Source organism: Aedes albopictus, chromosome 3 (genome assembly GCF_035046485.1).
Source record: "Aedes albopictus strain Foshan chromosome 3, AalbF5, whole genome shotgun sequence".
NCBI lineage: Eukaryota > Metazoa > Arthropoda > Insecta > Diptera > Culicidae > Aedes > Aedes albopictus.
Window position 1 is genome coordinate 66,827,518 of NC_085138.1, and position 27,146 is coordinate 66,854,663.

The 27,146-nt window shown below is 44.1% G+C and overlaps 1 protein-coding gene across 2 annotated transcripts in view; it reads right to left on the minus strand.

Annotated features, from left to right (window-relative positions):
* LOC109425050 (connectin-like) overlaps positions 1-26,838 on the minus strand; it is a 453,200-nt gene extending 426,362 nt beyond the window's left edge. Inside the window, exon 1 of one of the 2 annotated variants that reach the window (XM_062856048.1) lies at positions 26,747-26,838. The gene's annotated coding sequence lies outside the window, so the exon portion shown is untranslated. The remainder of the gene's footprint in view (positions 1-26,746) is intronic. The other variant, XM_062856050.1, reaches the window with a different exon arrangement.
* Between the last annotated feature and the right edge of the window lie 308 nt (positions 26,839-27,146).

A 27,146-nucleotide genomic window follows, 5' to 3' on the forward strand; every position in this document is an offset into this window, starting at 1 on the left:
GGGCATCCACCAAATACCACAGTGGGAACAACCACTACTCTGCTCCGACCGCTCGTTACTCAAGCTCCGAGCCGGCCACAAGAGAAGCCATTCCTTCCCACACACTGCACTGACTAGTGACTATACACAGGAACTGCACTAGCACACTACTGGTCTCTGGTCTCCCAATACCACGTGCTGCCCAGTTCCAGTTTTGGGGTCGAGATTCAATTGTTTCGTGCTGCTCGGATTCCTTCTCTATCCCTTTGTTCCGGGAGCATAATTTATCTCGTTTCACAGATAAATCGCCTTTCACAACTTGTACCAACATCCCAACTCGACACAATTGTGATTGCATATATATCTGCCCTTCGGTTCTGGCCTTTGGAAGCAGGAGGACGGATGGGGGCACCAGGAGTGTGTCCGACGAACGATTGGAAATTCTCGAAGCGATAAAAATCTCAGCTCATCCCCCTTCATCCACTACACAGTCCAGTGACCAGACCACACACCACCAGCCAGCCCCCGATCCCGAAGATGGAGGGCACTATTAAAACAAAATGCTTCAACTCAGGAAAAATCGAACAGAATCCAGATGACCAATCGGTTTCAATTGGGGAATTGTGGGCTAGAAATCAGAATTTCGCAAAAGAATTCACAGCTACAAGAGTGAAAGCCGATAAGGATCATTTGTAGCCTATTTCTTGAAAAAAGGGGGAGGAATGGTTAAAAATAACATAAGGTTGAAGGACTACAGATTTGAGCGATAAAAATCGAATGAACGAAAATCGAATAGATAAAGCTATGTTTAAAAAAATGAACTAAAAGTTCTACCTGTCTTTTGATCATAAGACTATTGACCTCTTTGCCATATCAAACTTTTGTTCTTCGACCTTATGTCACCCAACTTTGTGTTCTTCAAGCTTTTGAACATTCTTTCTCTTGATCATTCGACCTTTTCCCCATTCGACTTTTTGTCCACTAGGACATTTTTTTCATTGAATCTTCTGCCCACAGTCTTCTTAACTGTTTATTGTAACTTAACTGGTATTTGTAGGCCAGAAAGTTCGACTGAATGAGGAGTTGCAGATACTCAAGCGGGAGATGGAGAAGCAGAAGCAAGCTTTGGAGTTGCAGATGATCGTCCGCAGGAAAAGGCACCAAAAGAAGCTGCTTCGGTTGCGACAGAAGGCAGAAAGAGGATGACGCAAAATGGAGTTGGTTTGGTGTACGAGTTGGAGCAAATGGAGCTGGAATTTGCCGAAGGAGAAGCACATGGGAAGAAGTTCGACGAGGTGCTGAAGTGCTGAAGCTGGAGAAAGTGAGGTTCGCTTTGGTGAAGAAAGAGCAAGCAGAACTAGAGGAAGATGGAGCATCTGGAGGTGGAAAAGAAGGAAACATACAAGGTATGAAATTCAGAATTCGGGGAAATTGGACCAGAATATGGTTAAACCGGCCAAAGCAGATCGCGAGGCTTGCCATAGAACCTTCAGCAAGTTCTCCGAATCGGAAACAGCTGGAGTCGCACCACCCTTCCTGCATGCGGTGGTACTGAAAAAGAAGAATAGGAAGAAGAAGAAGCAGAAGAAGCAGAAGAAGAAAAGAAGAATAAGAAAAAAGCGACACAACTACATGAATGGAAGTTTGAAGAAAAATCGCTCATTGCTCGTAACAAGCCAGCGAACCAAGAGAAGAGTTGGAAGATTCAGAGTCAGAGACAAAAAAAAGAACACTCCACTTGGTAGTTTTTGTCGAAGACGCTGCCAGCGACAGCCACTGAGCGACTCCAAGAATGATCGATGTTCATAAGAGCCTCCAAAAGTCCAATGACACAATGACGTGTGGATTTTCGAACGACGAGAATCTGGCGTGACTGTTAGAGTGTTGGGAGAGTCAAGCACTGGAAGCGTTGATAAGCAGGTTCTTATTTTCGAGTGCAACACTCGTACAGTAATTTTTGCCGAACATGCTGCTATAGAATGTACTCTCAAAAAGCGATTTCTAATTCAGTGCCGTCGTTCATCTGCTCACCAAACATTTGGAAGCAGCAGGACTGACGGTGCATCTCATCAACCCGATGCTTATCCAGGAGTTGGCGGATAAACTGAAGACTAGCACGCCGTATTCGTATATTAAGTCGACCTAGATTAGATCGTTCTGGACAGTAGTTTAACTCGTGTTTTCTGGCGTGTTTCCATCGCGGCGAATCTAGATCTGCCGTTCCGGAAGAAGGAGGGAAATAGGATTTTTACATACGTATAGTGTCCAAAACAGCGGAGTTGCCAGTCTGGTTGGAAAAGAAGGCCTGTAGGATTGAGTGAGTGCTTCATAAGGAAGCAGCTGCCGGAAAGATGGATGGCAATACGATTAGGGAGGCTCTACCATCTGTGCCTCAACAAACACGGAAGTTAACGCCTCAAGCTTAGCATAAAATGCAACGTGAACCAGAATTGCTACACCATATCTGTCAAACGGTACACTAACTGCAAGTTCTATCTGCATCATCAGTCGGTATTGTTCCTCATGTTATCGATCAACTTGCACAACTGGCACAGTGTTCGGCAATGAACACAAGAATTCTAAGGCGAAGCACTGGACTGTATTGTGGAACAGCACAGCAGAAGAGAACGTGACTTATTATTCTTCTTCTTCTTTTTTCTGGCCCAGTTCGGCGCCAGTTGTGTTTTACGTCGGCTGGGTCTAGGAGCTAAGCCTTAAATTCCGACGCCCCAGGGAGACAGCTACCACACCTGAGGACCCTACATATCGAACCCATCAACACATAGGCCGCGACGTACGGCTTTACTTCCTATCCAAGGGAAGGCGTGATCACGGATTTTATGTCTCATAAAATCCCATCGGCGTCGACGGGAATTGAACCCCGACCGACTGGGTGAGAGGCAACCACGCTTACCACTACACCACCGACGCCGACGAACGTGACTTCAGATTGTTTCACTTCTCGTTGTTCTAGCCACGCGAACGATTATCTCTTGATTACTTTCGAAACTTAGCTGACTGACTACCAACAGCGAACGGCTCGCGCTGAATTATTTATGTTTCACTGTTTGGGAACAAGTGGAAAGTTCTACACACGTGTAGAACCCACGCGACGTGTGTGGAACATACCATCAGCGTGGTGACGCGCGACGACGACAAGAGGCGATGACGGCGGCGTTCGCTGCTGCACTCATGGTACGCTCTCTCGGCACTCACTCTCTCGCTGTTGATCGCTTCTGTTCCGTCGGGTGAGTGTGCTTTTGACACTACACGGAGAAACTGAAAAACTCTAAATTAGGTACTTTTAAACTCAATTTTGAGTTCTTTTTCATCTCCCTTTTCATGCGCTCTTTCTATTGTTGTCAGAGAGTGAAGAGAGAAACAGCCCAACTTTTGCAGTTCCGTGCGTCAATCCAACACTGAGTTTCTAGCACAGTACTCAAATTTGAGTAAATACAACCTAGTCGAAATTTCGGTAGGGTGAAAAAAACTTAAAATTAGGTATTTTTTTCACATGGAAGCAAGCGGGAACAACCCAACAAAAACATCGATTCCATCAACTCAAAATTGGCTTGACGCACGCAACCCCGAAGTTGAGTGGAAAGAACTCACTTTTGGGTAGTTTCGTCTCTCCGTGTAGAGCGGGGCCTTTTGCAATCAGAATTGTTCAATTCTGATTGGAAGTGGCCCCGCTCTAGTGCCCATTGCACGGTGACGTCATCAAGAAATCGCTCTCTTTCTCTCCTACGGGAAATTAGAAAACAACAGGACCAACATCTGTCAAATTTGACAGGTACTGGTCCTGTTGTTTTCAAACTCTCTGAAAGAGCGAAAGAGATAGAATTTCGTCGTGAGGTGGTTTAGTGTCAACATTTTCGGACCGCGATGAATTCAGTTCATCGGTGCACTCGTCTATACCGTCCACCCCCGTTGGTTTGACCTCATCTAATCTGAACACTTTTTAATTTGACCCCCTCTAATCTGCACATCGTTCAAATTAAAAAAGGGTAAAATGGCATTCTACTAATGGAACGGGGTGAAACGGAACGCAGAATCAAAACAAAACATCAAATAAGGCTGCCAGCCGTATGTTTTTCCGTCGCCGACAGGGTTGCTAGAAGTTCAAACTAAAAATGAATCCCGTTGGTTTGAATGAGGTGTCGTTCAAACCAACGGGGGTAGACGGTAGTCGTTGGGTGCATATCTTCGCGAACATGCTCCCGCCCGATGACACATTAAATTCTAGTCGTTATTGAATGTTGCTGCCCTCCACCCTTCGTCTTCACTAGACAGAACAGATTTTTGCTGGACGAAAGAAATTTTCTATCACTGTTTGCACGGAGAGCAGCGGTGTTGTACATATCTGGCAAGACATTTCTGTCTAGTGGAGACGTCAGGTTAGGTAATGTCAACGCACTGCTGGAAAGTATGCTCCGGGTGCTGGACAATACTGGCTATCCGTGTATCGCTTCGTGGATAATCGACGATGTTCTTCGTAAACTTCCCAACCGGTACTGGTTGGTAGTCCTTGCCTGGTAAAATACGTACCAGGTTCACACATTCTGGGATGGCTTCTGTTTATCAACGTGCTCTACTGGTTTCCTCTTACGTTTGAAATGGAGCAACGTGTGTGCTTTTCCGAACACTTCACACATGACTTGCTGTTATAACACACTGAACTGTACGTTGACCCTTTCTCATACAATTTAAACACATGCTTAGCTTCTTCACCTGTGTTTGGCGCTGATCCATGAACAGCTTCTGGAACACGGAACACTTGAAATTCTGGTACTGTAAAGAATAGAAGTCGCACACATACGTCGACGACACGAACACCCCTTTTTTCGCGCATCTCTCCAAAATGACGCATTGTTGCTTCTGGAACTCGAACGTCTACTCGTAAGCTCGCTCTGGTCAAATGAAGCTTACAACAACTCATGGGTTTGGTCATCCAATGCGCGAGTGAGCACGGTTACCACGAGCAGCGCCGACATTCCTGAGAGCGGTTGACCAAGATCACCACGTGGCGGGTGCATTCATCATGTGTCTGGTTGATGATCTCTTAATGGAATCTGGTATACTCGGTATGGACATTTTCTGCGCTTCGTTGGTACACTATTATCTGGGCTGAGGTTAGCTCGGCCTTGTCTGCTTCGGATTTCTCCGGGGGGTTCTGGATTCTGCTATCATTCCGTTGAGCAGCTCCACAGTTGAGGAACAGCGCTCGCAGTTCTCCGTCCTCAGCTGGATCTGGAAACTTCTTCATTGGTGTTCTCTTGGGCGGCATCCTAATCGAGTCCCTCACGGGTCAGCAACGGATATGAAGGCAGGAACTCCGACGTACTCATCGCAGCGGATGAAAGGTAGCACAGAATCCGAAGCGATACGATGGATGCAGCGAGTGCTCAACACGACGGTGGAAAACGGGAACTTCGCTTTTCCGGGATACGATGACTGGAACAGACAGACGCATGTGTTGTCATGGAGGGAAGAAATCATTTAACGGACACAAAACACTACGCGACGGTGAAATCGATCAGCGTATTTACCTTCACGAACACACAGCAAGACTGCTTTCCTAGATAAGTAGTCTGATCGCATAGCAAAATGTTACTCAAACACTCTCAGAAGCCTGCATCGTTAGAGTATCCAGATTGGAAGACCCGTATCGACCAGAGGTTGTACGCAGCGTTTCGACATCACAGACGCCCATACGGTGGACAGTTTGAAGCTGTCGTTGATAGAAGAATATTCGGTAAAAAGCTACATCCACGTAGCTACAGAGGCGGGCGGAGCTACGGCTATTCACTCCGGATTATGTTTGGTACACCGTGGTGGTGCAAACCCCCGGGAAGAGTGCTTTTGGTGTGATATCCAGCGGAAGCGGTTATCGAAGTGTCGCTGCATTCCGATCTGTTGAAGAGAAATGTTGGCTCCGCTCCCAAATTTTCAACCGGAATTTCGTGAGCAAGTGGTAGGATTCGACGACGACATTAAGGAGATGTATCTCCAAGTCCGAGTGTGCGAAGATGACAAGAGGGTGCGATTAGTTTTCAGAGAAGTACGCAGGGCAGTTTCCGGAAGCGACTGAATAGTGGAGTACCATTACGTGGACGATTATTTTGACGCGCACGGTCAAAGCAGCGGTAACGCGGGCCCAGGAAGTGAGTTTTGGAACTGGGTGTCAAACTCCGGCGAATTGCTGTACGGCATCGGTTCTGAAACTAGTCTTAGGGATAGTGTAGAGTCCAGCTAGCGACGAGTTCACGTTCCGGATCAAGCTTCGGGAAGATCTGGCACCGTATTTTCCAGCGATCGTAGACCGAATAAAAGGGTAGTTATGAGCGGTGCCATGAGTCTGTTCAACCAGTTATTAACACTGACTGCTTTCGTGATCCACAGGCAAATGCTGATTCAGGATTTGTGGCGTAGCAGTGTAGCAACCGATCGAGGACGAAAGCTTGGAGAAGTAGGATCGGTGGATTACTCGACTCCCGAAGCTTGAAAATGTGAGGATTCCTCACTACTACTTCCAAGCTTCGACGTCCGTAAACTATGACACACTACAGCTTCATGTGCTGGTCGACGTCAGCCAGCATGCGTATGGCAGCTTATTTTCGTGTCTTCAACAGCAATGACCCGGTGTGCTTGTTGCCGTTGATAGTTGCGAGGTCGAAGGTTGCTCCGTTGGAGATGATGTCCACCCCGAGGTAAGTCGGCTTAGCTCGTGGATACTCTCGGAATAGCGGAGGTACAAACCGTTCATGGCGTTCCGGGTCGACAAGATTGCCAGGCTCATGAAGCACAGCGAGTGGAACTGGATATCCACGAAAAGCAACATCGCTGACGATTTGATCAAATCGAAGAGGTTAAGCAGTTTGGTGTCGAAAGGACCGTGATTAAGAGTCAGGCGTTTCTATACCAGCCGGAAACAGGACGAAACAGGAAGCGGTAGTAGGCGAATACGCAAAGTACGAGTGTGTCACCTGATCCACGATAGCGATCCTGAAGAGCCTGAAGAGCTTGACGTGGCTCTCGCTGAAAAGTGCTGGCCAGAACGGTAGTGTGCTTGCATTGATTTAGGTCCAACTGAGAATGAAGGAGAAAAGGACTGGCGATCCAACACCAACGCGAGTTCAAAGCAGTGAATCAAAATTCAACCATCGCGCAACAATAATGACAATGTCGCAACCTGTATTTGTTGCGACAAAACAACCCATGCGACATAAGTTTGTCCCAACTTGAAAATAATGGGATTAACATCGTACACCACGAGTTTAGAGATTTTCAAGCCTTGCATTGCAATTTTCGAACGGTAACTTCGAGTCGGTAAACACTGCAACTCTGGTGAAGCTCTATCATCAAACAGTTTCGACTTTGGGTTAGGAATTATTGATTATTCACGAGTTGAAAAGTACGCAACAAATTCAGCTTCCGTTTTGTCTGCAACAAAAAGTTTCGAGATCATGTCATTATCTGTCACCAGTAGGGATAAAGACTAATCGTCGCACCTTCTTTGTTGCTTGTTTTGGGCCTCTTTTGTCTGACAATTCTCTTCACTGGTTCAAAGCGTGGTGAGAAAGTCTAGCCGATGCCTATGAAGAAGAAGTCAGGTCAGGATTTTCGCGAGTAACCGAGAGCTTCCCCGCAACAAGTGGCAGCAGATTGAGAAGTACAGCAGTCTGTAAATCGACAGCCCGTTTTCGGACGAGGAAGGTTTACTTCGGATTATTCGTCCCTTCCTTTCAAACTCCGGTTCTCGGTTATCCTGCAGAAGTGACATCCTATTACCCGGGAGTTGTTGGAGTACTATCACCGGCAGGCAACTCACGCAAATGCAAATACCATGATCAACGAGGTTCAGCAACGTTTCCGAATCCCAACTCTTCGAACGGAACTAAAGGCATCAATGAGTGCTTGCGTATGGCAAAGTGTGATTCCCTTGGTATTCCCTGCTGGCGGATATTAAGCATTACTGGAGTGCACTATTGTGGTCCAATGATTGTTGCGGTTGGACGCAGGTCCAAAAAGCATTGGATCTGCCTCTTTACTTGCTTGGAAGTGGTTCAAAGTTTGACGCCGCAAGCATGCTTGATGACGATTCGGCGTTTCGTATTCCGCCGTGGAAAGGCGGTCAAATTCTATTCCAACGACGTAACAACTTTCCGAGGAGCTACCATGGATATTGTTCGAACGATAGAAGAGTACTGTAAAGAAACTCCACATAGGAGGTGTTTGGGAACGGCTGGTCCGATCCGTGAAGCAGCCCTGGTGATTCTTCGGAAGTCGATAGACGGATGAGGTAATTAATTGAACAGCTTTTGCTGCAACTTTTAAGTACCACAGAGCTTTTGCGGGGTGTGAATTGAAGGTTGGTTTAACAAGCGAATCTGGCGAAGTGAAAATTGAACGGTGATGAAGAACAATTCGACTAGCGGTAGAGCGAAACTGTAACACGAAATTTAGCCTAATTCGGCACCAAGATTTCAAAAGGGCGTAACTGCATTTACAACCAATGCCTTCTCACAAAGCTGTGGAGCGTATCCCATCCCTCTCGAGCAATCCACTAGCACAAATAGAAAGATAAAATCCTCCTCTTTCGATTAGTGGATGTGAATTGCGTGAGATGAATGAAATACGACCCACAGGTGTGTGAGAAGGCATTGGTTGCAAAAGCAGTTACGCCCTTTTGAAATGTTGGTGCCGAATTATTCTATTTTCAGTTCTATAGAGACTGGTTATTGATAGTCCACATTTTTTGCTTATGAGCCATTGGCAAAGGTAAGTTGAAGTATTTGCTATTATAGACTATTTCTCATCTGATATGACGAAAATTAGCGCCTATGACGAAGTAGATTTCTACTAGTAGATTTATTTCCATTGTTGAAAAAAATCGTAGGATTAGATTTGAGTCTTTCGAATGAAGCTGATCAATGTAACGTTGACATTCACAGCGAAACTTCCATTTCTGATCCATCGTGCTGCGACGAAGAGGTGGCTAGTCTATAGCTCGGCTCCCAGGAAGATCGAATCGAAAGTGAAAAAAGACCGGATGGACTTGGAAATCGGTTTCCAATCGGTTTTGCAGGATTTGGGGCCCCATTATCCGGAAGCTCGTCGGACGAGCAATGCCGCCGTCGCCGTCGATGACTTGCTACTTTGCCACTCGAACCGAAAACGAGAGATAACCATCGCAATTACTGTGAGAAAATTGTTTATACGACCGGACCGTGTGTTTGTGTGTGTGTGACCTTTTCTTCTGAGAAACGGGTAACGCGAGCAAGGTCCTACGAACAGTGCCGGATTTGGGCTTCGGGGGGCCCGGGGCAAACTCTATAAAGTGGGCCCCCAGAAGCAAGATTTTGAAGATTTTTAAACTTTTTGTTTTCAATGTTGTGTATTATTTGTATTTAATTTTTTTTTTGCGATTCAGGAAAAAAAAACTAAATCACACAACTATTTTGGTCAATCTAATTATTATTTTATCATTTATATTGCATTATTTTCAAGGATATAGTATTATTGTAGGAAATATTAAAGCCAAATGTTACTTATATACCGATGTCCTATCCTACTTTTAACAATGCAATTCTCAAAAATGACGACATATTATTCAAATAAAGAAAAAAAATACGAACATTTATTCTAATATTTTTACTAAATCATCAAGATACTGCATTCAAATTTACAGCGTAAACGTCATCTTATTCAGATAGCTATAACATATATTTTAAACATTCATTCGAATTCATAAGATTTATTCAAATTCTAGAACTTAGCGTTCATTTTAATACCTAGGAATGTGGAGAAGTTTTCATTAGGATTGCAATATTCTGCGAGTATTTTAAGATTCTAATTGAACAAAGTTAGTACGCCAAGGAGCAACTTTGACAATAAATTCTAAAAAAAATGACAGTGAAACAGATGTTCAAAACCACTTTTCCGAGATGTTTCTTGAAACTAGATTTTCAAAACTAACCCGAATTTTCCAGGAACATTTCCAGGAATCATTATCTTCTATTTCCCATGATAAAATCTGTCCTCAATGAACTTGTGCAGATGGATATTAAGTAGTTGTTTTCAGAATATGATCGTATAATCAACAGACTGATGTACAAGTATTATTTAAGAGCTTTTAACGCATTCTATTTAGAGACGCTTTTGTGCAGTAATTTTAACAAAAATAAGTTTTTCTTCTGATCTCAACAAGAACTTTCAAGGGGTTTTGGAAAAACTCGCATATACCAAAATAAAACAAAAACTTTGTTTTACTAAATCGTTGAATACTGTAATATATCTCTAGAGCTTAATTTTCTGCAATCAAGCAGCCTAAAAACAATTGAATTGTTAAGCAATTGAAATATTGTTTTTCAGTTTGATCAAAAGTTCAAAATTTAATTGTTTCAAAACATAAATTGACAAAACAGTTTTATAACTTTAGAATTGCAGCTCATACCGAAAATAAAAGAAATCCCACAAAAACTTTGAATCCAATCTGCAAATAGCTTGCAAATGCTTCAAAATTATGAAATTTTGGATTTCGATTTCAGATTATAACCAATCTGGATACCCTTAAAGAAGCTAATTATAACAACTCTAGGACATACAATTAAATATAATCGTCTTTGGTGTGCATTTTTATGGATTCGTTGAACAAAATATATAGTGCTTATGGATTCTTGGGGGGCCCCCTTAATCGGGGGGCCCGGGGCACTTGCCCCCTTTGCCCCCCCTTAAATCCGGGCCTGCCTACGAACCGGACCGGCACCATCCGTGATGGAGCACTTCCTGACTGAGCGAACCAACAACCAACGCAATGGGTCCAAGCATCGCCGTCGTCCGTTGGGTGTCGTCGTCGCCTTGCCGTCCGGTTGTCTATAGGGGTGAAGGAAATTGATAAATCACGATCATCACGAAGAAGAGGATTTGGGGCAATCGAACCGTAAGACAATCGGACTGCTGAAATCGGGTCGACTCGATGATAAATCGATTTGGGATGGAGTCACTTTGTGCCGTAGATTTTGTTCCTCTTGAAAGGTCGGATCGGAGCCAGGATAAGAGAAACGACCTCCAATTTGGGATTCGCATGGACGGGCGCTAACTGGATTTCGTTTATCAATCGGACGAAATGGTTGCCAAAGATAGAATCGTACGTGGGATGATGTGTTTTGTGTATGTATGTTGGGAAAGGATGGAGCAATTGGAATGCAAATTTGTTTGATTGAGGGTGAACATTTTGGAAATTATTTCGAGGCGACGATGAACTATGGCCTATCGAAACCCTTTTTTGATCAAGTATTAATCTCTGCCTTCTGTGATGGTTTGCATTAAAAGCAGATAGGTATTTGCTGCTGGATATACTAAATTTGTAAACAGTCCAGGAGGAAAACAATGCATTGGAAGAACTGAAAAATAATACGGCAGAGACCTGAAAAGTTTGACCAAATTTCATAGTTTTTAATCAAACAGATTGAAAGTCGTAAACTCAAGGTAAATGCAACGTTGTCGCAAAACTGAGTATGTCGTTACAACATCCATTTTCAAACTCTATTATTGCTGTAAAACGATGCGTCGATACAGCAAAGCTCTTCGCTCTGATACATAGGTTTACAAATCCTGTACTTAAACAAGCCCCTCCTAGAGTTCATAAACATAGGATTCATACAAGCTGCCTGCCCAAGCTCAAGCATAAGCCGTCTCTGGCAGCAAATAATTACACGCTATCACCAGTGAGCTAATGCTGGATTAGGGATCAAAAGTCCATCGGATCCCTCACCACCCTCAACTCATGTTGTTGTCGATACCCTGGTCCTGGTGTCCTCCTACAAAAGCAGTAAAACTGATCCGGAGAAAGCCAATGACATCGTTTGAACTAAACAGGTTCCGGCCCGGGGCGGGAGCTCGAACCCATACCGAACGTCATAATATCAACCGGAGACGTTTTCATGGTCCAGACATCTCCTCGAGCTTTGCCAGTTGGCGAGACCGAGCAAAAACTGTCCAACTGTTGTTACATGGTTGGTTGTTCGTTCAAGCGTTGATGCTGATGATGGTGATGGCGACGACGACGACAACGACGACAACAAACAACTATACGGACTGGGGAGCGTCCTAAACACACATAGTTTGCATCGAATGACAACAACCGACTCGTCCGATAAAATTGTCTACAATCACGAGAGCCATAAAATTGTTCTTTAATGTCGATGACTGTGAGTTTGTGTGTAAGTAGTGTGTACGTTCGCCCTGGGCGGTACACACAAAAACCGAATGGTGAATGGTGTTTCCAACTTTCAACATCAATTATGGATATTAGGATGGTTGAGTGGCAAATTCTGCAGAATGAGGTCGCTGGAATCGGCACAACAACGGAAAATACATTCAAAACCGGTGAGCATCAGAGTGACCCAAATTATCAAACTTATTTGGAAAACAATGAATGCAGTGCTCATTATCATTGTTAAGTATCCCGTATCGTAGATATAGATCACCTTAGAGCAGTCATAGGGCTTAGACTGAGACTTAGAAGAATTTGATTTATTTCAAAATATGGATGTCGGCATGGTGGCACCCCTCCAGTAAATTCTTGTGGGATTTCATAGGAATTCCATCCGGGATTTGTGGTTTCTCCATAAATTTGTTTTAGGGCTAATTTAGAGGCTTCTTGTGGGATTCCAGAAGAGTTTTTGATGAGATCCTTCCGGAGGTTGATCTAGGATTCCTCCACAGGTTCCATCTGGGATTCTTCCAGGAGTTTCTCCTGAGATTCCTAAACAAGTTCCGTCTGGAATTGCTTCAATAGCTCTTGCCAGGAGTACTCCCGAGATTCTTCCAGAGAACTTTTCTGCGATTTCTTTAGAAATGCCTTCTGAGATTATTTCAGGTGATCCTGAATTCTTTCAAAATTCCATCTAAAGTTTTTCAAGAAATTAATTCTTCAAGTAATTCCTATTTGGATTATCCCAGCAATTTTTTTTCCTGAGATTCCTTCGGGAATTTCTTCCGTGGTTTCTCCACAATTTTTTGCTAGAATTTCTCCATAATTTTCTTCGATAATTCCTCAGGTAGCTCAATCTGAGATTAGTTTTTGGGTTTCCTTCAGAAGCTCCCTTTTGGATTCTTTTTGAGAATCCCAGCTCCTCCCAGGATTCCTTTTTGGGACTTCAAGCGAATTCTTCCTTTCCATAGGAGTTTTTAGGAGTTTTTCCTAGATTATTCTTTTGGCCTTTGGCGCACTCAAATCGATACCGATCTGGCTTTATTGTTGCTGTTCTTTTTTGTGCTGTGATTGTTATGAGTTTAATCTTGCCTAGTTTGGGTAGTGGCTACGGTTAGGATAGCTCAGATCAATCTTCAGCACAAAAGAACAGCAACGATCAATCTTTGTAGACTTATGCAAGATGGTACAGCCCAAGTGGCATTAGTCCAAGAACCTTACTTTCGTAAATGGGAATTTCTATCTAGGATACCTTGTGAACCCGGTGTTTGCTACTTTCAGTAAAAATGAAATGGCAAACTCACGTGTCATGCCTCGAGCATATGTGCTGGTCAACAACTCAATCGTTGCTATACTCATCTGTGAACTAACTACCAGAGATGTATGTGCTATCACAATTGATGTATCTGTTGGAAACCTCAAAAGGAAATACGTTTATTGTTCGGTTTATTTACCGCATGGTGAATCATCTCCTACGGATGCTTTCAAGCAAGTCATTGCATACTGCACTTCAAAAGGCCTTCCGCTAATTGTTGGTAGTGCTGCTAATGCTCACCATATAATCTGGGGCAGCTCAGACTTCAATTTGAGAGGCTCCAGTTTGATGGAATACTTAAGTAGTACAGATCTTGTATTACTTAACATAGGCAACCGCCCAACCTTCATGGTATCTGCTAGAGAGGAAGTGTTAGACATAACGCTTTGCTCTAGCAGAATTAGTCACGAGCTGACCAATTGGCATGTGTCAGATGAAGAATCTTTATTTGACCATCGCTACATTTTGTTTAAACATGTGAATGTTACTTCGCAAACTTTGCGTTTCAGGAACCCCCGGTCAACCAACTGGGATCTCTTTACCGATTTGGTTACAGTAAAATTTCATGGATTCACCATCCATTGACAATCCAAGTGACTTAAATGATGCCGTTGATAATACAACGGCCTTCATCATGGAAGCTTTTGAAGAAGATTGCCCTCTGCGGTCTGTGAAGACCACAAGAGGAACCTCTTGGTGGAACTCTGATCTGGCGAAGCTCAGGAAACAATGTAGAAAGAGTTGGAACAGACGACGTTCTGCTGGATCGGAGGCTTTCAGGTCGGCTCGCAAGGCCTATAGGAAAGCTCTCTGGTCTGCTGAACGATCCGGCTGGAAAAAAACCTTTGTACATATGTTTCCAGTCTGAGTGAAGCCAGTCGGTTGAACAAAATCCTTGCAAAATCTAAGGATTTTCAAGTGAACGAACTTCGTTTGCCAAATGGTGATTTCACTTCCTCTGATGAGGATGTTTTGGAATGTTTATTCAGTACACATCCCCCGGATATGTGTAGTTATGATTCTTTAGCTTCGGCTCGGAGTATCATAACTTTAGAATCGATTGAATGGGCACTTAATAGCTTTGCTCCTTTCAAATCTCCTGGGGCAGATGGGATTTATCCTATTTTGCTTCAGAAGGGATTCGATCATTTCAAACATGTTTTGAAACAACTACTTGTTTGCAGTTTTGCTGCAAGGTACATTCCCAAATCCTGGCGGATATTACTGTAAAGTTTATTCCGAAGGAGGGTCGTACGTCGTATGAAGAAGCAAAGAGTTTCATACCTATAAGTTTGACCTCTTTACCTCTGAAATGATTAGAACGCATTGTCGATCATCACATCCGTGATCCGTGATGTTCATCTGGCTAACACGCCTCCTCATATGAACCAACATGCGTACTAAACTGATAAGTCCACTATGACACTTTCACCCAAGTTGTATACAGTATCGAGAAAACATTCACTCAAAATCAGTCTTGTAAGGGAGTTTTCTTACGATCGAGGGTGCTTTTGACAACATGTCATGCAATGCCATATTGTAAGCCGCACGAGGTCATGCCATAACTCCAATGATTTCCAGCTGGATTCACCAAATGCTCAAAAGTCGACATCGCTTCTCGACATTGTGCCAAACAGCGATTATTATGAAATTGAATGTTTGTAGATGCCCCCTAGGGGGAGTCTTGTCACCACTTTTGTGGAATTTCGTATCAGATACGCTATTGAGGCAACTCAATAATAGCGGTTATGGTTTGCCGACGACTACCTAAAATTGTCGACCTGATGCAAAGCACCCAGGTTGAGGGTTGATGTTGCCAATATGGCCTTTCAGTCAACCCGAGTCCCGAGTAAAACATATATTGTTCTTTTCACGGAAAGGTGAAATCGTTGAATTGAGTTGAGAATCAAGAAAGCTTGTATGGCCTTCGGGTAATGCCGGCGAACCAATGGTAAAACATGGGGTCTAAAACCCAAACACATCAACGGATTTACACAACTGTTGTTCGACCAATATTGGCCTATGAATGTCTTGTGTAATGGCAAAATGGTGAAGAGAGAACACTCCAATCAAAATGTGCTTATTGGCTTAATGTCTGGAGCGTTCTTTCCAGCTCCCATGATAGTGCTTGAAGTTATTTTTGACGTTGTCCCACCACACATTCATCTTAAACAAGAAGCCCTTTCTTGCACTTGCCGCTTATGGGTACTTGGTCTTCTAGACGGATCTCCTGTGAACCGCGGATCAACACACACCTCGTTGTTTCCATTTTTGGTGAAATGGCACAAAATTGTCCTTGCGTACAATTGCTTGTAGTTTTCGATATAGGAAATTTTCCACGAAATTCACTTTCAGGGAAGAGTGGACATCTGCAGAGAAGTATTTCAGACGGCATCGTATGTTACACTGCTGGCTCCCTTCTCGAAGGTCGAGCTGTCGAGCTGGTGCTGGTGTCCACTCTAGTGAGCTCACTTGGTAGACACTGCACCGTTTTCAGGCCGAAATCTTTGCTCTTATGTGTGGAGTATAATCAGCACTTTAGGAGCACGTAAATGGGCAAAGTCATATACTTCTGTACAGTTAGCCAGGCTGCTATTAAAGCACTAGCGTCGACCAACCCCAGGTCGAAGATAGTTATTGCTTGTCGAGCTCAAATCGAGGAGCTGAATTCAGTAAATACTGTTCACCTTGATGGGTACCTGGCCATTCTTCCATTGCTGGAAATGAATTTGGCTGATAAGTTAGCTCGCACTGGAGCACCACATGACATCATTGGCCCTGAGCCAGCTATTCCGGAATCGAAGTGTTGGGTGAAGCTTCAGATTCAAACCTGGGCTGCCACTCAACATAAACAATATTGGAATAGTTTGGAGGTCTATCTAAAGCCTGTATCCGCAATAATCGGGACACAGAAGTACAGCTGTAGCTCTATAACGAATCGGTAAAATTGGCTAAATAATTGACTGAGAACTCTTTGGTGTATGTTTATTATTTGTGCCAAATTTCATAAAAATCGATGCATTACTTTTAACTGTGGATGATAAGCAAACAGACGTGGTTTTAAGAATTTTGTACAATCATGACCAATTTTTATTCATATAATGTATGGTTCTTTCACGGTACAGTTCGAAGTTCTGTGATGATAATTATGAAATTTCGTTAGTAGTTCTGATACTTATAGAGACACTTTCTTGCAAAATTTCATCAACGTTGATCAATTGGTTTGAAAGCTACTGGTGTTGATAGAGGTGAGTGTTAGTGAAAATTTTTCGTGTTTTTCATGTGCGATGTTTTGCTATTCATAACGTTTGAATTTCTCTGTCAATTTTCATAAAATTTTCACAGAAGGTAGTTGATTATGTGTATATTATGCCTGCAAAATTTGATGATTATTGATATAGTACTTTCAATAGTACAATCGAAACAATAAAGGGTGCTGACTAATTGCTGTTTGAGGGGCTAAAATCACGTTCAGTCCCAATACATGATTCGACTGTAAAATTGTTGGTAGTGTATCGATTTTTTTGAAATTTTGCCCATGCCACAAATGCAGATTGAGAGGTTTGAGTTCAAAATTTCAACCATTTACTTTGCCAAATTCAAAAGTTACAGCGCTGACAAGCAAAACTAGGGGCTGTACAAAATTCAATGGAGCACATTCCACTCTTTCATTGCTACAACAAAAACTACTGACCCAATTCACATGAAATTTTGTGGGTGTAATGAACACATCCTAAGATGTTATTAGGCCAAATTTGAGCAATTTTTATCTATATATTGCAGAGGTACAGCTGTATTTCTGTGTCCCGATTATTGCGGATACAGGCTTTAAGCAGAATTGCAGCATGCTGATCAAAGCGGTTGACTGGCCGTTGTCAACTCAGCTATCGCATGGCAAATATTCAGCATGCTCTCTGTTTCAGAGGACGATTTAAAATTTTGGGCCACTCTGCTGCACTCACAAGTAATCCTATTACTGGGTCTTTAATAATGAAACGCAATGAGCATTCGAGTGGACAACAGTTTTGCACTATGTAAGTTCATGTTGTGATTGGAAGAATAGAGGCTCGTTTTCAAATGACACACGCTATCCCATCGGTATTGCCAGCTAACAGTTTCTGGTGCTGCCTGTACTATTTTGCCACATTCAAGTTTTCAATTTCAACTATTCCACAGACTAATTACAAATGTTCGTCGCTGGTTATAAGAGATTTTCACCGTTTTTGGTTCCTCCCAGATTGAATGAAATGTCCACAAACAGAGAAAACTTCGAATCAAAACCCCACTTCCCATTGAACTTACTTTCACCAGTCCATAGCTACCGGCCGGATTACCCACGAATGAGGGCAAACTTTTGCTTTCAATTTTACCAACCTCTGCGCCGCGCCGTCCTCAATCCGCAAAATAGTCATCACTGATTGATTCGTAGGATATGGACTGAGAATTGCGAATGAGGAAAACAGCAAAAGGCGGCCATCCCCGGCGACCGAAGCCAGATAAGCCGGGTTCAATGTTTTCCAAGTCGGAATGTTTGTACAACGGGGACTTACCCACTTCGCTATTGGGTATTGAAAGCAACACTTTTGTTTGGCTGCCTGCCGGTGCCGGAGTTTATCTTGATGAAATCGATGGTGACCTTTGTCATGCCAAGGCTGGGCTCGGATCGGTTGCCTCTTTGTTTCCGGTTTGGAATCAACCGCACGGACTGTGATTATGAACTGACTGACGACGGTAAATTAAACATGGGGAACTGGCTGACGAAAAGTTGTGAGATAACTTTTCACCCCAGCACGGAACAGTCCGTTGTAAAAGTTGTTGAGTTTGCAGGTTTGCTGTCGGATTTGTTTGGTTTTTGGTTTGAAGTCAATTTGATTGAAATTGATTGATGGTGTCTGGAGTGCAGTTCCATCGAATACTTCATCACAGCAACTGTAAGACGCCAATAATGAGCTCAGGACTTTTTGATGGTGTCTGTGCATCGATATTGTTCATATCAAGACCAACAATTGAAAAGGCCACATCAACATTGCGTAAACAAACACGTTTCTGTCAACTTAGGGCCTTCTGGGATCCATCCACGCATCTTACCACCATTAACAGAAAGCTTGATGTTTGCGCTATCTGTTAGTGGTGGTCAGGTGTGTGAATGGAGTTCGAAAGGCCTCAAGTCGATAGAAACATGTTTGTTTACAAAATGTAGTTGTGGCCTTTTCAATTGTTGGCCTTGATATAGCTTAGCATAACTCAAGCTTAGACTGACTGTACATGTAAATGGTTGCTCCTCCATGATTGATCTGAACTGGCATGAATTGCCCTGAGATTCAACTGGATAAGGATATGCGTAGTACGCCACACTTATTCTCAAAGTGCGATTTAAGGACAACCTATTTTAAGAATATAGCTCCAATTTTCTCGAGCACATATCTAGAGAACCTCAAACGTATCTGGCTGATAATGTAACTTGATGCTTGCTTCCGCACAGTAAACATTGAGTAGCATTTTCAGCCAGATCCGTTTGATGGTTCTCTAGATTTGTGCTCGAGAAAATTTGAACTGTGTACTCCAAATACCTTGTCCTTTAGCAGGTCATACATTTTAGATCAATACCGGCGCATGCCAAATCCTTAGAGTCAGTTGAGATACGAAGGAGTGTTAGAGTGTGTTAGTTGTTGCTACTAGAGACCAAGAGCACTCTGCTTCCCCACAACCAGCATGGATAAATAGTTAGTTGGGTAGGATGTGTGATCTGGGAATCACCTTTGGTGGGTGATGTGATCCATGGGTACGGGAGATATATTTAGGCGATAGATTGTGTTTTTTTTACAGAATGGGAAAATCGGCTGATCAGATACCCAAGAGGTAATTCCTCGGGTTAAATGAGGATCGACCCACTAAAAACTCATTCTCTTTATTCCTTACCTTCGCGGTACGTCCGTTAGAGATGACTTGTTGGTCTGCCCGCTTTTTGCTCTGTAAAACGATTCGGAAGACCGTGGAAGAAGCGAAATCCATTTTGTCCGCCCGGCACATACACAATCGCGTGCCTATTCTACCTTGCCGATTTATGCGATACAAAAAAAAATAGCTGGAGCAAAACTAGTTGAAAACTCTCACGAGTTTCTAATGGACAAATCCTTTCTTATCTGGATGAGCTTGAGTGCAAAATTTAGGGAAAATAATATATTCCCTTACTGCTTGCCTCATCCTATCGAACAGCGGTCACGAGTATCGAAGTGTCACAGATGAAACATAATTTCGTTTGCTCAATTGCAGTATATTCTTGATTGAAGTGTTCGTCAAACGTTAAAACAATACACCATCTGCATTTGATCCTAAAATAGGTAGAAATGTTGAAAATGTTGAAAATGTTGAAAATTTTGCAAATCCTGCAAATTTTTCAAACGCTGCCAACTTACCTTTGTTTTGTGTTTGAATGAAATAACAAAAAGCAGACCACCCACGGTAACAGTAGAAGTATGAGCAGTGAACCAGCTGAAAATGTAGGCGGGCTTCCTAAATTCACAACGAGTGACTGTATGACGTCAGTCGTCGTCAAGATGCTGAAGGTTGCTATGTTGACTAAAAAAACAGCGCACTAACACCAGCAAAGATCTGTGCATTACACAAAACGATCTCTACACCTAACTTAGATCACATTGGCCTGTGCGTACTCTCGAGTCGCTTCACGAATCGGTTGACCACTAGCGCACTAGTAGAATAACTAGCCACAGAAGTCCAATGTCGCGACCAAGGTAAATTTAATGGAAGGTACTAGCATATAAGCAGTAAGTGGACGCGGGGAGAAGTTTATAGCGGGGGTGTTGGAGTTGATTGCTGGCGAGTTTGTTTACGCTCTACTCTATCGGTTTCTGTGAGGTTGCTAGGGGTTGTTATTGACCTCCAAACAAGTGAAAAAAAAATCCGCAGTGGCAGAGCAGGTGCTTGTTGCCGAGCTTGTAGAATTGCAAGTTAACCCTCGAGCGATCGCGCTATTGTATTTTGTACAACACGTTGAAAAAAACTCGCTTTATGTACTCAGCATTAGCGTGGTGCTGACGCAGGTAGTCAACCGCGCGAGTTACGGAAGGTTAATTATTGTGATAAATTCAACGCCATACGCTCAACTTAGCCATACGCATGCCGAATCTTTACCGCCTAAAGTTTAAAGAAAAACCAACAGATCAGAATCTTGAGGAAAGGCGTGATGGTGTACCTTGGGCAGCAGTTGGGAATTCTACCCGGAGGCCTATTGCCAAGATTACTCCGCAGGGTTTCAGAGAAGTTTCGCACGGGACGGGTAATATTTCTCTAGACTAGAGCATACCATTGGGGTTATTGCATTATTTGGATGCAATAAATTAGGACACAAGCTCGTTGGTTGAAATCACAATGAAATGACCTTTTGGTTCATGGCTTGCTATCATTGATAAACTTCCAAATCAAAACAAACTTGCCAGCTGTCATTCCAAATTCCAATATGGCGGATTGTATGATTTAGCATATTGGATTACCTTCCTTTTACTTACCTTGGTCGCGACTGTTATTGTGACTAACATCTAGTTTGCCACGCCCTTACAGCGTCAGCAGCGGTACTAGAAGTGTCAAGTTAAATTTGTTTACCAAAACAAAAGGTCCTCTACAAGATGGCCATTTAAAAATAGTAAGTTATTGCAATTAAAGTTATTTAAATAATTATATGAGAAAAGTGACTACAGCGCCATTAGAGTTCTAGTGTATTTCTATTAGCGCACTCGACCATGCACCGTTGTTGGGCGCGAGTGCTAACAATTATTGTCTCGACTTCATCCAGTCCTCCATTATGCCAATTACGTGCGTTGCTGTCACTTCCACTTCCTTTGTCGACTCGTCATATACCAGGAGGCCCATGTTATTGACAAAGCCGATTAGCTTTACGACCGGTGGAAACTTGAGCCTCAATAGCCATCATACGCTGCGTTTACAGTACCGGGCCCAAGATTGAGCCCTGAGGCACCCCCACGGTGATGTTGTAGCTCCTCTCGCCTTCCTCCTCATAGATTTGTGCCCTATTCTAGAAGCAGCTTCCCAGAATCCGGCATAGGCTATCCGGGACTCTTAGGCGATATGTGGCACTCTCAATGGCAGCCCAACTGACGATTTTGAACTTATTGTTTACGTCCAGCGCGTCGAGTTCCCATTCACTTCTTTTGATGCGCTATCTCGGCCGTTTTTGTTACAGCCCTAATAGCATCCACCGTTGATTGACCCCTGCAGAAGCTGAACTGATTATCCGAGAGGCCAGAGTCCTGGGGTTTCTCGGCATGCACCATCCAACAGTTTCCCGGCGGTATCCAGAGGGCGGAAAGGTCTGTATGCCGACGGGTCGCTAGGTGGCTTCCCGGGGTTGGGTTGTTGAACCAATCTGTGCCTTTTCTATCGCTCCGGAAATTCGTCTCTATCAAGGCACATCTGCATAGCCATTCTAAACATGTCAGGGCGATGGCCGTCATGATGGCTATTGTGAGGATGGCCGGTTTGACCATAGGGAACGGGGCCCATAGTTTTGTATCGTGGCGCAGGAACAACGTTTTCACGATTTTCTGCAGCATCTTGGGGGGCGTTCTGGGGGTGGTGCCCCGCTACGTTTTGGCCACGACACCTCTTTAGGCATCATCCCAACGGGTCGTGTTGGCTGCCTGGCAGAGGCTTACGAAGCATGCTCGCTTACGCGCCTTAATCTCTTTGTTCAGTGTCAGTTAAGCCGCCCCGTAGACCTCGCTACGCTCTATTCTATCCTCATCGGCGCAAGCTCTTTGCATCCTCCTCCAAGCTCTTAGGCAGGATGTGCAAAGATGGACGCTTACGTCATTTTGCATAATTACGACAGTTCGGCTGTGGCCGTCTTCCTCCGTGTTCCGCCCGATTCGCCAGATGGTCACTGTGCGTATATCCATCGTCGACCCTCCAGTCCGAGCTTGGTTGAGATCCGGGCTTCAGAAGGTCACATCAATGGATGGATTCTGCACCGTTCCTACAGTAGGTTTTTTGTCACCTACGTTCGCGACTTCCACTAAAAGTCTAACGAAAGCTTAAAGTATAGCCCAGCCGCTCGCGTTAGTCGAGCGGCTACCTCACTTAATCGACCAGGCGTTGAAGTCTCCACCTATTTATGACCACCGGACTGGACATAGCTCTGGTACTCACAAGTTCCTACCTCAAGCGATGACGAAGACCGCCAGCTAAGAGTTGTGTGTTTAGCTGGTGGTGCAGCCTGGGCACTGTTGTCCTTCTGACTTCAGCTAGATTGAGGAGGTACGACCCGAGCGTCTGCTCACCAAGGAGGTGCGGCTCAAACAGCGTCTGTTCGGGCATCCAGCGGCTGAATAAGAAACGCTGCACCACGCCCAGCTGGCCCAGCTAGATCCAAGATGGTAGCCCCATCAGCGTGGTCGTCCCAGTGTTGGTTGGGACGTTAAACAGAACTGGCACGATGGCCCTCCGGCGAGACAGGCCCAATAAGCCACCCGTAAAAATCCCCAGTGCGAATAACATAGGAGAAAATACGACTCGGTATAATCGGCAAAGATCCACGCGACGAAATAACGGCCTGCGATAAGTAAACTTTGCGGCCTCCCGTGGTATGGTTGTCCGAAGCACCTTCTTCCCTCGCAAAGATATCCACAAAGCCACGTGGAGATCACCCAACCATCAAACAGAAAACCAAATCGACTACGTTCTAATCGACGGTAAATTTTTCTCGGATATAACCAATGTCCGCACATACCGCAGTGCGAATATAGATTCGGATCACTACTGTTAGAAACGCGATTTATTGGAAGGAGCAAAACTTCTCGAAAGCAGCATACTGTTTTGGCAGCTTCAAGACTGCAAATAGTTCAATTTTATTAATTAGAATTGCACAAATATTTGCTTTACAACTTACATTTTAGTTCCATTATCTGTCTTCCAAAACGCAATTCATCTAACATCTTCAATTATGCACCATTAGTAACTATCTCGTAGCTATATTCAGCGAAGTAACTTTCCTATGTGACATCCCATAACATTCTACATCTGTTCTGTCTGTGACAAAATATAACGAAATCCAAATACTATTCAACGGAGAACTCGGGACTCACTAAACACGGAAGGAAATCGTTTGCCTATTTCCAACAACTACTTAGTCGCTGTATGCATGCGCTCAAAGTTTTCGGCAGTTATCACCACGCGTCGAAGTCGAACGCCGCGGATCAACACCGAGCGCTGCATAACGTAGAAGTGGTTCAAGACTACGCGCAGCAGTTAGCAGTGGCCCTACCAACGCAGGAGCAGCTTGGCGCAGCTACACTTGAAGATGGCTGGAGGGACATCCGATCCGCCATAGGTAGTACCTCGGCTACAGCACTAGGCTTCGCGACTCAAAATCACAGAAACGACTGGTACGACGGCGAATGTGTACAGTTCAAAAACGAGAAGATTGCAGCATGGGCGAGAATGCTGCAACACCGTACGAGAGCAAATGAGGCACGTTACAGACAGGCGCGGAACAGGCAGAACTCAGTCTTCCGGATGAAGAAGCGCCAGCAGGAAGAACGAGATCGCGAAGCGATGGAAGAGCTGTACCGCGCTAAGGACACACGAAAGTTCTACGAGAAGCTGAACCGCTCGCGCAGAGGCTTTGTGCCACAACCCAACATATACCGAGATATTCACGGGAAAATTCTCACGAGCGAGTATGAGGTGGTCGAGAGGTGGCAGTAGCATTACGATGAGGACCTCAATGGCGACGTTGCAAGTACCGAAGGTGGCGTGGTAACAGATCTAGCAGTATGTGCACAGGACGAAAGACTTCCGGTCCCTGACTTCCAAGATATTGAGGAGGAGGTTAGCCGGTTGAAAAACAACAAAGCCGCTGGGGTAGATCAACTACCAAGCGAGCTACTAAAATACGGTGGAGAAGCACTAGTGAGAGCACTACACTGGGTCATTACCAAGATTTGGAAGGAGGAAGTATTACCGGAGGAATGGATGGAAGGTATCGTGTGTCCCATCTTCAAAAAGGGCGACAAGTTGTATTGCGGGAACTACCGCGCGATCAGACTACTGAGCGCTGCCTACAAGATACTCTCTCAAATTTTATGCCACCGTCTATCACCGATTGCAAGAGAGTTCGTGGGGCAATATCAGGCTGGATTTATGGGTGAACGCGCTACAACGGATCAGATGTTCGCCGTCCGCCAGGTGTTGCAGAAATGCCGCGAAAACAACGTGCCCACACATCACTTGTTCATCGATTTCAAATCGGCGTATGATACAATCGATCGAGAACAGCTATGGCAGATTATGCACGAATACGGATTCCCGTATAAACTGATACGATTGATCAAGGCGACGATGGATCGAGTGATGTGCGTAGTTCGAGTATCAGGGACACTCTCGAGTCCCTTCGAATCTCGCAGAGGGTTACGGCAAGTTTATGGTCTTTCGTGCTTGCTGTTCAACATTGCGTTAGAAGGTGTAATAAGGAGAGCGGGGATAAACACGAGTGGGACAATTTTCACGAAGTCCGTTCAGCTGCTTGGTTTTGCTGATGATATTGATATTATAGCTCGTAAATTTGAAACGATAGTGGAAACGTACATCCGACTTAAGAGTGAAGTCATTAATTAGATAAGTCATTAATGTGTCGAAGACAAACTACATGATGGCAAAGGGCTCCAGGGAGGAATCACCGCGCCCGCCACCCCGAATTTATATCGACGGTGATGAAATCGAGGCGGTTGAAAAATTCATGTACTTGGGCTCACTGGTGACCGCCGCCAACGGCACCAGCAGAGAAATTCAGAGGCGCATTGTGGCAGGAAATCGTGCTTACTTTGGACTCCGCAGAACTCTACGATCGAATAAAGTTCGCCGTAACACGAAGTTGACTATCTACAAAAAGCTGATTAGACCGGTCGTCCTCTATGGGCACGAAACATGGACCCTACGTGCAGAGGACCAACGCGCCCTTGGAGTTTTCGAACGGAAGGTGTTGCGTACCATCTACGGCGGAGTGCAGATGGAAGACGGGACTTGGAGAAGGTGAATGAACCACGAGCTGCATCAGCTGCTAAGAGAACCAACCATCGTCCATACCGCGAAAATCGGGAGGCTACAGTGGGCGGGTCACGTCATCAGGATGTCGGATAGCAACCCGACTAAAATGGTTCTCGAGAGTCATCCGACCGGTACAAGAAGACGTGGAGCGCAGCGAGCTAGGTGGGTCGACCAAGTGGAGGACGATCTGCGGACCCTACGCAGAGTGCGGAACTGGAGACAAACAGCCATGGACCGAGTGGAATGGAGACGGCTACTATGTACAGTACAGCAGAGGCCACCCCGGCATTAGCGTGATCGGTAAGGTAAGTAAGCCTACTGACTTTCAGCCATCATTAGATCTAAAATATATATTTTTTAATTAGTTATAATATAATAAGTCGTGTTTTAGTTGTTGCAATCACCGAATAGAATCAGCATTTCCCAAATATATTAATATAAGATAAGACAAAAATTAGTTGTCTAAAAAATAGTGTTTTACGACAACCATTCTAACTTCACGAAAAATCAACTACAAATTTGGGCTCGATATTTGTACCAATGATGCACATATAATAGAGGTTGACAAACAGTCAAAATTTGAGAATTTTTATGCACTCTATGAAATGTTACAGCTTGTTGAACTTGTTGTGAGCGAAAAAAAGTTGCCTATCATAAAAATTTTGGCTATCCTCTAAGGTGAGAGAAATGTTTATGTTTTGATGCAAACATTCATGATTAGCGACAACCAGCGCATAAACAAAATCTCATTCAATTTGAAAAATATCTAGTCAAATATGGCATATTTTTTCGTGTTTTGGGCTGGACCCTAAAGTGCAATGAATAACATGAAACTATCTACTCTGCTAATTGTAACAAGCATCTTTTGGAACTTGATCCTTCCCACCGAAGAAAATGTTTGCTAATTATCTTGCTCGACAAAGCCAACACGATACTTTCACTGTAAGCTTAACATCAGTACACGAAAATCTCCATATTCACGTACCATGAACTTAAAGAACCGTATAATTTCTACCGCACATACATAGGTACGGTAACCCAGCAGGGATGCAATTATAGCTGTGTGTAGTGTACAACCCTTCCACTTGAGAGCACTCATTCTGGCAGGATAATCCGCCTAAGCTTTCGACAGGCAAGTAAATCCGGAAAACACTTACCACTTGTACATTGGTACACTGGTATACCTGCAACTACTACTGCTGCTTGAGTTGCTGATGCTGCCGAAGGTCAAATCAAAGTTCACAATCTGTAATTAGAAAAGGGTGAGACGCAGAAGAAACATTAGTAAGGTGGTCGTAGAGTACGGCGACGGCTGGCGAGTATGTTCCCCCAGTTGTAAAACCTTCGTCAAACAAGTTTACTGCCTCGGGCGTCCGAAGGCAATGTTGCGAAGAGAAGGTGGAAGTGGGTGAATAAAATTGTTCGCCTAATCGGGTGCTTGCTGTAGAACGATTTGTGCGTGGCTGTTTGTAATGGGTTAATGAGGGTCACCACCCCAAGGAAGTTGATTAAGATTTCTGCAAAGTTTTCGGCGCGATAATTGAAGGAGTTGGACTG